This window comes from Suricata suricatta, chromosome 14 (genome assembly GCF_006229205.1).
Source record: "Suricata suricatta isolate VVHF042 chromosome 14, meerkat_22Aug2017_6uvM2_HiC, whole genome shotgun sequence".
In the NCBI taxonomy this organism is placed as follows: Eukaryota; Metazoa; Chordata; class Mammalia; order Carnivora; family Herpestidae; genus Suricata; species Suricata suricatta.
In genome coordinates, this window is record NC_043713.1 from 72,848,459 (window position 1) to 72,858,720 (window position 10,262).

General features: G+C 47.3%; 1 long non-coding RNA gene across 3 annotated transcripts; it reads right to left on the reverse strand.

Annotated features, from left to right (window-relative positions):
• Nucleotides 1–1,783: 1,783 nt before the first annotated feature.
• Nucleotides 1,784–9,472, reverse strand: LOC115278424. 3 transcript variants are annotated; one of them, XR_003902881.1, is made up of 7 exons: nucleotides 9,419–9,472; nucleotides 9,047–9,223; nucleotides 8,753–8,835; nucleotides 6,188–6,290; nucleotides 5,649–5,807; nucleotides 3,471–4,497; nucleotides 1,784–2,302 (listed from the first exon to the last, which is right to left on the reverse strand). It is a non-coding gene; the product is annotated as an uncharacterized LOC115278424 (long non-coding RNA). The 3 variants fall into 3 exon arrangements; XR_003902882.1 differs by having other exon boundaries at nucleotides 6,188–6,391; XR_003902883.1 differs by lacking the exon at nucleotides 5,649–5,807.
• Between the last annotated feature and the right edge of the window lie 790 nt (nucleotides 9,473–10,262).

The following is a 10,262-nucleotide window of genomic DNA, read 5'->3' on the forward strand; positions in this document are numbered from 1 at the left end:
GAAAGGAGAGAGAAGCCCAGGGGGTGATCCTGGCAGGCAGAGGACAGGGGTCACCTGGCTTCGGGTGTGTGGTGTGCCGCTCCCACTGGCTGCCTTTCTCCGGAGAGCTTGGAAGCGGGGTGCTGGTGCCCATTCCAGCGGGATGTGCCCCAGTGTTCGCCCCAGGGTGTAGACCTGCACCCTCCCGTATGGAAGCCGCTAGCTATGTGTTACTATTTACATTCAAATCCATTAAAATGGAGTCAGATGAAAACTTCAGTCCCTCAGCTGCATTAATCAGATTTTAAGTAATCAAGAGCCGCACGTGACTAGTGGGTACCACACTGGACAGTACAGATAAAGAACATTCCTTCAGTCAGAGAAAGTTCTGTTGGCCATTGCTGGTGCCCAGTCAGAAAGACCTAAAACGGAAGATATCCAAACAACAAAAATAAGGGAGGCCTTCCCTGGCTCCAGCCTCTGCACCTCTCACTTCCGCCTCCCACTAAGTGGCAGAACTGGGGTTAGAACGCAGATCTCATTTAATTCCAGAGCTCACTCCACCTCCCCCTGCCATCTTTAGACTCTGTGTAACATGGACTGGCCACAGGTTGCTATGCACTTGATCTTAGCCAAAAGGCCGAGAAGCGATACCCAGCTTGCTATGAAGTGGCTCATTTTGCTCAGTACTTCCTGAGCTAGGGAGCTGTGGTGTTTAACCCCAAGGTCTGACGGGTCCTCAGTCAAGGGATGCCCTCCTGGTGGCAGAGCCAGGATCGATTCTGGGCACTGCTGACCTACTCTGGGAGGCCAGAGAAAGCCCAAGGCGGGGAGCTGGGGCTGGCATGGCAGTTGGAAGTGGGGATGGGGTGCCAGACCTGGTAAGTGCGGAAGAACACGGGAGGGTCCCCGGAGGGCATGCCCTAAGTGTCAGGAGAGTGGGGTCAGACAGGTCTTGGTGGGGGGTGCGGGTCATCGGCTCTGCCACTTACTAGCTCTGTGGCCCCTCCATTTTCTCTTCTAGCCCCATCTAATCTCTCTCCACGATGAGGGAGTTTCTTTCAAATATGAATCTGATCCTTACTCCCCTGCGTTAATCATGCCCGTGATTTCCCATTGACTTAGAACACAACCCAAATTTTATAAAGGTCCACATGACCTGCTCTTCATTCTCTCCCCAGCATTATCTTCCCTCATACCTCTTGTTGGTACCTTCATGGCCCTCGTCACCCCCAGAACTGTTTCCTTGTTTGCTTTCCTGGTTATCGCCTATTTTCCTCCTAGACCGGAGACTTCATGAAGGTCAGGCATACTAATTTTACTCCTCACTCTAGGTCCCGGTGCCTGGCACAGCCCTAGAGATGCAGTGAATACTTGTCTGATGAAACAAGTAACAGTCTTATGCATGATGGTTAACCTCTGTGAATTTCTGTTTCCTCATCTGTAAAATAGGAAATAAACTAGAAATATTTTGTGTTGTTATTTGTAAGGTAGAAGCAGTGATGGAGTGCACAGCACACAGAGACTCAAATGGGCAGTTATTATTATTATTATTATTATTATTATTATTATAGAAAAGTTGGGGCACCTGGGTGGCTCAGTCGGTTGAGCATCCGACTTCAGCTCAGGTCTGTGAGTTCAAGCCCTGTGTCAGGCTCTGTGCTGTCTCTCTCTCTCTCTCTCTCTCAAGAATAAATAAAGATTATAAAAAAATTTAAAAAATAAAGTTATAAGTTTAATATAAGTAACTTCCCCCTGGTACAGAGCCATTTGAAAGAAAGCTTCCAACCTGATGATCCATGACTCCTGAATATAGCAGAATTTATTTCCCTAAAACAGGAAGGCTCTGAGATAATAACAATAAAACTGTTAGGACCAGGACATTTACCCTGATGCTTTGCTAACATTTAATCCTCAGACCCCATTCACCATTGCTGTTTGTCCCAATAATGTTCTTGGTAGCAGAAGGACCCTGTTCAGGATTGCCCATTGCCTGTACGTGTCCTGTCTGTTGAATCTCCTTTAGTCTGGAGCATTCTCCAATCTTTGGAAGGGGACAGGTCCACCATTCTGTAGAATGTCCCTCAGTTTGGGTTTGTCTGATGTTCCCCCAAGTCTAGCTTTGGATCGGGCGTCTCTGGTAGGAATCGCTCAGGAGCAGTGTTGTGTCCTTCTCATTGAATCCTGCCGGGTCGCATGTGATTTCCATGTGTCCCAATATTGGTGTGTTCTCTCTGGTCATGTGACGAAGGCCAAGCTTCTTTGCCATGAAGTTACTCTTTTCCTCCGTCTTAATATTTTTGTGGAAAGGTTCTTTATTTTTCTGTTTATTTATTTTGAGAGAGAGATAGCGAAAAAGAGTGAGCATGCATGGGGGAGGCGCAGAGAGAGAGGGAGAAAGAGAATCCCAGGAATCCCAATGTAGGGATTGATTTCATGACTATGAGATCATGACCTGAGCCAAAGTCAAGAATTGGATGCTTAACCAACTGAGCCACCCAGGAGCCCCAGCTCTTTGGAACTACGTAACTGTCACCAAATCATTCATTCATTTGTTTATATGAGTAGGAACTAATTCTTTGTTATTTTGCTTAGTGGATTTAATCCATTACTATTATCATTTATTTTAGTGGTAAAATTGCCTCAGCTTGGGCCAGTGAGAGTCCCTTCGAGCTGCCTTGATAGAACCTCGACTTTACTCCGAGCACTGCTTTGTTTCTGGCCCAGTAAGATGTTCTAGGCTTATCCTGTACGCTCTCTGAGCCGCCCTGGAGTTGGCCATTTCTGGAGGGAGTCCTGCTTCAATTTAGTGGAGAACATCTAGAGGTAAAGATGTTGGTGCTGGTGTGTGACATCACAGTTCTGAGAGCCCCTCCGTGGACAAAGCCCAGGGATGTGTGTGTGTGTGTGCATGCACGTGTGTGCACATGAGTACACACACACATACACATGCTCACATCTGTATTTATTTCTAGATTTTTTTTTAATATATTGAAAGCCATTAAAGTCACGTGGGTACCTCTGATTTGAATCTATCACCATAGAGTTTATTCTGATTTTTTCCCATTTCCATACTGTAACTCCCTTCTGATGATGAGAAATCTGGCTGCCATTATCCTCAATATATTTAATTGTCTGACCAATGCAACAGTTTTTCCTGCCACACCTGCCGCTGCTGCCTTGCATGGATGCCCTTGTCACCCTGTCCTCTCTGAGCCCATGTTAGCTGCACCCTGAGGCGGATACCCTCCTCACCCTGCTCAGGCTCTGACGGCCATCCAATTGTGTTTGGTGCCATTGTTACTACCATCCTTGACAGCTTAGTGGCGCTGAGGAATGGATCGGATTCTCATTTAGATAATCTGCTTTCATCCAGCCGAAGGAGCCACTTCTGGAGGCTCATGCATGTGTGTGTGTTTTTTATATTCATAGGATGCTTCTCCCCAGCCCCGTCTATGAGGTCAAAGCAATTAAAAATCCTTAATAATTACCCAACATTCAGGAATTGATGGCTGATTTCAAGTGCCGTGTCTTTTATTCTTTCACTCCCCCGCAGAAACCTAAGGGAGGAAAAGTAAGTAGCAGCTGAAACGATCCCCCACTCACTTTCTATAAAGAGGAAAATTAGCTGCTCTAATAATCATGAATATTAATGTATAGCCAATTGCACTCAATTAAAATGATGATCTATAATTTTGCCTCGAGCTTTATGGAGGCCATTTCAATGACTACCGAGTGGAGTTGGGTGCTTTTCAAGAGTTCATGGGTTTGACTTAACTCTCTCATCCCCATTACTGGCTTCTGTGTAGGATGGACCCCAAGTTCTTCCCTGGTCAAATTGCTCAATTCTTGGAGTATGCATATAGCGCAGTCACGGCAAGTTTATGAGATTTATGAGTTTAGTGCACACTGATTCCATTATTCCTGAAGACAGTTCCTCCATCGCTCCTCTGATATGCAGGTTCCCCATGATTGTTCAGTGAAGGTGGGGGCTCCCAGCCCCACATGGGCCAAGCAGAACCTCTTCCCTGGGAATCTGAGATTGGGACTAAGAAGGTTTTGTGTCAGAGGGACACTTTTGAGCAGCCACCTTCTGGTTTGTCACATAAACTGGACAGCCCTCATACAGAGAGAGAAGCAGGCTGAGCGGCAGACGTGGAGAGGAAGCAGGCATCCTGAGAGCCTTCTGCTGCTCATTCAGGTCCCTCCTGTGTCCTGGAATGTCCCTACTCTGGGATTTTTTAAACACTCTGTACCCTTACATGTCCTCTTTTATTCCTAATGTTAGATTTAGAGAACTACTGTGACTTGTGTCTAGAAAGCCCCAACTGACACAATTGTCAGTGGACAGGCCTCTGTTCTGATCTCTGAGCCCTGAGCAGGCATTCCTGCTGGTCCTTGCTGTTCACAGCAGTGCTGCCTCAACCAGGAAAAAAAGGCCCCGGTCAGGCCAGGGAATGCGGCATCGGTCATAGCCTCCAGCTCTCAGGTTCTATTTCCATCTATTCATCAATGGTTCTGTTAAAAGAGAAAAAAATAAGACAACGTAAGATGAGTTCAGTGGAGAAAAATCACTGGGACAGTTTGGTTGTTCTGATGCCAAACCGCGGGCTGCCTGACATGTTATTTTTCAGCTAGTTGTTTAGGGTTCTTGCAGGCACAGCTGCTGTGTGTCAGTGGCTCTCCTCGCTGTTTCCCTCCATGCCCCATCACCCTCCATCCCCTCTGCCCTGCTCTGTTCTTCTTAGCTCTCATTGCTGCCTGATATTGCAGCACCTATTTGTTAGTTCTCTGTGTGCTGATCGTTGCCCTCAACTAGAACAGAGACCTTGTCTATCTCGTTCACTACTGTAGCCCCGTATCTAGCACAGCGCCTGGCACATGGCCACTAGGAGGCCAACAGATATTTTCAGAATGGAGAAATGGCTGGCTGGCTGGATAGTTGGATGAATGGATGGATGGATGGATGGATGGATGGACAGACGGCTGTCTGTCTGACTGTCTGGCTCACTGGCTGGCTGGCTGTCTGGCTGGAGGGATGGATGGATAGGTTTAACTTCTCTTTGGTAAGCTCGAAGCAGAGACTCTGGCTAGTGACCAAACACATCACAGGGGCCTGAATGTCCTTTTGTTTAACCTTCTTTCCACTGCACAGAGGCCATTTATAAGGGCAAGTGCCTTTTTCTGGTGTGTCCAAAAAAAATGTGGCTTGTAGCTCAGCCTTTGGATTTAGTACACCTGGGTGTGAATCCCAGCTCTGCCACAGCTGTGTGCACCCTGGGTAAATTACTGCACTTCTCCACACTGTATTTCTTCATCTTAGAATTAAGGGCGATAACAGTTCCTGTCTCATCGGGTTGTTGTGCAGACCCAATGGGCCTATGAATGTTGATTTCTTAGCCCTGTAACTGGCATATAATGCTTGCTCAATAAATGTGAGTTTTTATTATAGCTCCATTAAAGAGACATCACACCCCATTGCCGAGCAGTTCATTCATCCATTAGTACACGAATCGATTAGTTATTTCAGCCAACATGCACCAAGCATCTGTGTTTGCATTAGATGCCAGGGATATGAATATGGTGGTAAGACAGTCTGCCCAGAGAGAATGTGTCATAGGAGAGCTCTCAGAGAGGTGGCCTAAGGCAAGATTACCTTATGTACTCACCAGGGCCATCATCAGGGGCATTTAGGGTAGGGTTTTGACGTGGGGCCCAGAGCAGTGCTGGGTGGTTCTGAGAAATCTTGGTAATTGAGACACATGGATTCTGGTTGCATCTTGCTGTTTGAAGAAATGCACTTTACCTTGACTAGCCCATTTCCCCGCCTGAAAAATGTGAGTATGGCACTAGATCAGTTGGCCTCAAACTTTGATGTGCATCAGAATTTTTTGAGGCAGTGTATTAAAATGCACAGTGAAGGACTCCACCCCACAGAGAAGGATTCAGATGTTGGGAGGAATGGCATTCTAGACAATTCTGATGCGGGCCCTCAGAACACACTTTGAGGAATCGTGAACTAAATGATGTTTCACATTTCCTCTTTGTGGTTGTGGCACTCTTAAACAGAGCACAGTCCCCATCTTTAACTCTGCTTTTGTAGAAGTCCTGTCTCAGCCTTTAAACCATGGTTGAGCTTTCCAAGGGAGCTTTCCATGGTTCTGAAGTCAGTTCCAGGGCTCTGTGACTGAGGGAAGGGGGGTGGCACCTTCTGTTGACATCTTCTGGATCGTTGTTCCTTCACAAAATGAGATCAAATCATCTGTAAGGCCTCTTCCTCCTCCTGCCCTGAAGTCGTCACAGCCTCTTCTCTGGTTGGTGAAAGAAGAAAATCATGTTCTTGTTTCCATGCCAGGTTGCTAGTGCCCTGGTTTCCATGACAGCAGAGAGGGAATGGAAGCCAGGCTCTCACCTACAAAGGAATTAAAACCCACCCTCTTGGAGAACAAACAATGACTCCAGGAGAGTCCTGGAAATTGGAGAATGTTGGTTTTGATTCATCTAGCCACACAGGAAGGAGGAGGTGTGAGGAGCACTGAAGGAGGGATGGTTTTGTAAGGGCTTTTGTGAGTAGGGTAGATTATAATGCTTGTAGCAACAGCAATGATAACAAGTCAGTCCACCACGCTTTAAAATTCATGGCATTCACTTTAGACTCCCAATACAACCTATGGCTTTTATGCAGGAAGAAACAGGGACCTCAAGTGAAGTGATTTATACACCACTTTCATGCTGTCTCTTTAGTGGTTGGGGTTTCTTATCATTTGACCTGGACTTCTCCAGAAATGCCCAAGCATCGGCTCTCCTTGTCATCATGAAAATCGACAAGTCCCCTGCCTCTTTGTCTCTCATTCCCAATTGCAATGACACATTTGAGAAGTCAGTCTTAGCTAGAGAGCAATAGTGAGTCAAAGGGCGAGTCTGTCAGATCAAGTTTATTTCTAGAGGCAATATCCTAATGCAAACTGGTGACTCTAATGGCAAAAGTACTGACACTTGGCCAGATCGGGGAGGAAAAGAATTTTTGAATACAGTGTATGTTCCTATTCTGCTTACATGAAGGGCTACTCTGATTCACTTCAACTTGGAGAACCAGTTTCATGTTCTGTGTTTCTTCAGGACAACCCTATGGTAGTCACTGTTATTGTCCACATTTTACAGATGAGGAACATGAGGCCCAGAGAGGCTAAGGGACTTGTTAAGAGTTCACACAGCTAGGACATGCCAGAGAGGGGGTTTGAATCTAGGTCACTGGCAGTCCAGGGAGACATGAGTGACCAATTCATCTGGACAAGAGCCAGGATAAACCCCTCAAGGCACCGGGCTTGCTTGAAGCCAAAGTGCACTTCTGGGGAGTCTTCTGTGGTTAATTTCAAAGTTGTTTCCTTAATCAGGAGAATCTTGATGATAGAAAGGCACCTGGAGAGACAGGGTTTGGGTTGGGCTGGAAACAGTTGTCCAGCACAGGGTGACATGCAGTTGGCTGAGTCCTAAGGTGGGTAGTAAACGTAGAAGCCTCATGGTCACAACAAAGAAACCTCAGTTTCATGTTTTGTCATTCTGGGAGGGCCCAACTGCATCTTTAGACTTATATCCTAACACAGGGTTGGGTGGCAATGTCTTGATGAGATTTAATCTGTGTAGAGATTCTAATGGTATGATCAGGGAAAGAATTAAGGCCATGCAATCACAAGAGGTTAGTATCTTCATGCTGGACATGAATAGGGCCTTAGACGTAGTCAGATTCAGCACATCCTGAAGTGTTTTGGTGTTTCTCACCAAGAATATATACAATGATTTAGGTGTTAGTTATATTAGTCAGGATAAGCCCACTAATGCTGCAGTAACAAGGACACCCAGACATCTCCATGGCTTAACACCACAAAGCTGTATTTCTCCTCTATGAATTCTGGTGAGGGTCAGTCGACCCTCTAGGTGGTGGTCCTTCATGCAATGACTTAAGGACTCAGGCTGCTTTGATTTTTCTGGTGCTGCCACCTCATTATGTAGTGTTCAGGTGATGAAGACAGAGGTAGGGAGAATTGAAGGGCTGCTCATGTTGAAATAAAAAAGACTACAGACACAGGATTTTAAAATCACTACTGAGGGGCGCCTGGGTGGCTCAGTCAGTTAAGCATATGACTTTGGCTCACATCATGATCTCACGGTTTGTGGGTTCGAGCCCCACATCGGGCTCTGTGCTGACAGCTAGCTCAGAGCCTGGAGCCGGTCTTCAGATTCTGTGTCTCCCTCTATCTCTGCCCCTCCCCTGCTCATTCTTTCTCTCTCTCTCTCTCTCTCTCTCTCTCTCTCTCTCAAAAATAAATAAAACACTAAAAAATTTTAAAATCACTACTGTAAATCAGAAGTGATTTACAAGAAGGAAGGAGGAGGTTATTCACCAGCTAGGGGCTTGGGAACACCCATCTCATTTTCTTAGCATATACTGCAAACACAGATTCTCATTTATCCCTGAATATAACCCAAGGCCATCTCCAAGATTTGCTCTGTGGTCAGCATGGGAGATGCTTTGACATTCAGGAAGGGAAGATGAGGAGGGAAACATGGATCTTGTAGCAAACTCCCAAAAGGCGATTTCAAAGAGGTACTGATAGCATATATTTGAAAGGTGTAGCCAAAGAGAAACACAAACATGTACCTACACAAAATACACAAACGTGCTGAAGCTGACACACAAAGACACACAATTCACACACATATCCAAGTGCACACAGGCACACCCACACCCCCAGGGATATACCGATATACTCACCTCTTCTCTGTGTGATTAATCTCCCCAAGGCTAGGAGGAGAGGCCAAAGGCCCCTGAGGTCCCGTGGGGACAGTGAACTAGGCCTGGAGTGTATAAATCTGGGGTTGGCAGAAGAATGGGCTGCACCACCCCCATTTCTCTCCCACTGGTGCCCCGTAAATCTCTCCTGGCCCCTACCTCCCCTCCCGGCAGCAATCCTGGCTGCCAACTCTCCTCGGTTTACTAGATTTAGGTGCTGGAGTGGTTTGTTTTCTCCCCAGCTTGGCAGAGCCTGCCTGACAGGGGCAAATTTACCATCCCCAGAGTCTGCGGAATCAATATCACTTCTTGCTGGAGGGAGAGCGTGGGATTTGAGGGGAATCATCCACGGTTGGTTTGGCCTGGGCCCTCGCTCCTTGCAGAGCGAAGGGAAAGGCTCTTCAGCACCAGGCAGGTCGGGTCCTCGCTCCAGCTCAGTGTGGACTGCCGAGCCTGTGAAATGGGCACTCGTGAACCTCAGGACCCAAGGTCAGGGCCAGGCTCCGGGAGGCAGAATTCCATAGGTGTTGGCCATTTTTCTCAGACCTATTATAACACCTTATAATGAGAGTCAGGTAAGAGCCATAAACCTGACTTGGAGAGAAGCATTCTCAGTGATTACAAGCTTTGGAGAAAATGGCTCCTCACCTCATTAGCAGGACATGGCTGTTCTGAGGAGCCATGACCAGTCTCAGGGGGGCTCCTGACAGGCGACACATAATACCCACTGTGATGGTGTCCATGGGGGGTGGGGCCGGCTGCGGGCCTGCTGCCCTGGTCAGCTGACTTTTACTTGAGTGTTTGAAGCTGGGTCATGGACGTGGGTGTGAGGAGCGCAACGGGACTCCCGTTCTCCCTCTTCCTCCCTCCCTCCTTCCCCCTCCCTCCTCCCCTTTCTTCTCAGGTATTTGTGAGCACCTCCTGTGTACTGGTGTACTGTGTGCTGAGCACCCCAGTAGTGTCTGTGTGGTGGCCTGGGAAGACAATGAACAAACAGATGGGTGAACAAGGTGATTTCAGAGGGTAAGAAATTCTTTTGGAAGAGTGAACCCAGCTGATGAGAAGGGAGTAAATGGGGGAGAGGGGTTTTATAAGGACTCAGGGAGGGCCTCTCGGGGGAGGTGACGTCTGAGTTGAGACCTGAAGAGGGAGAAAGAGCCTGCAGTGCAGACACTGGGACCTTAGAATTCCAGTGATAGGGACCAGCAGATGCACAGGCCAGAGGGTGGGTGGGGGGAGAGCTGGGGGCTTTCCAGAAATAGACAGGACAGGGTTTGTGAGGGCAAAGCTGTAGAAGATGAGGTCAGACTTGCAGACAGATCATGTCCTGCCTCAGAGACCAGAGTGAGAAATGGAAATTTTAAGTGTCACTGGAAGTCATTCACTAGAGGGAGAGACACACGATCCAAATTATATTTTAAAGAACGGACTTTGGCTGCTGTGTGTGAACGGCCTGTCGTGGAGCAAGGGTGGAAGCTGAGGGAGCAAGGAG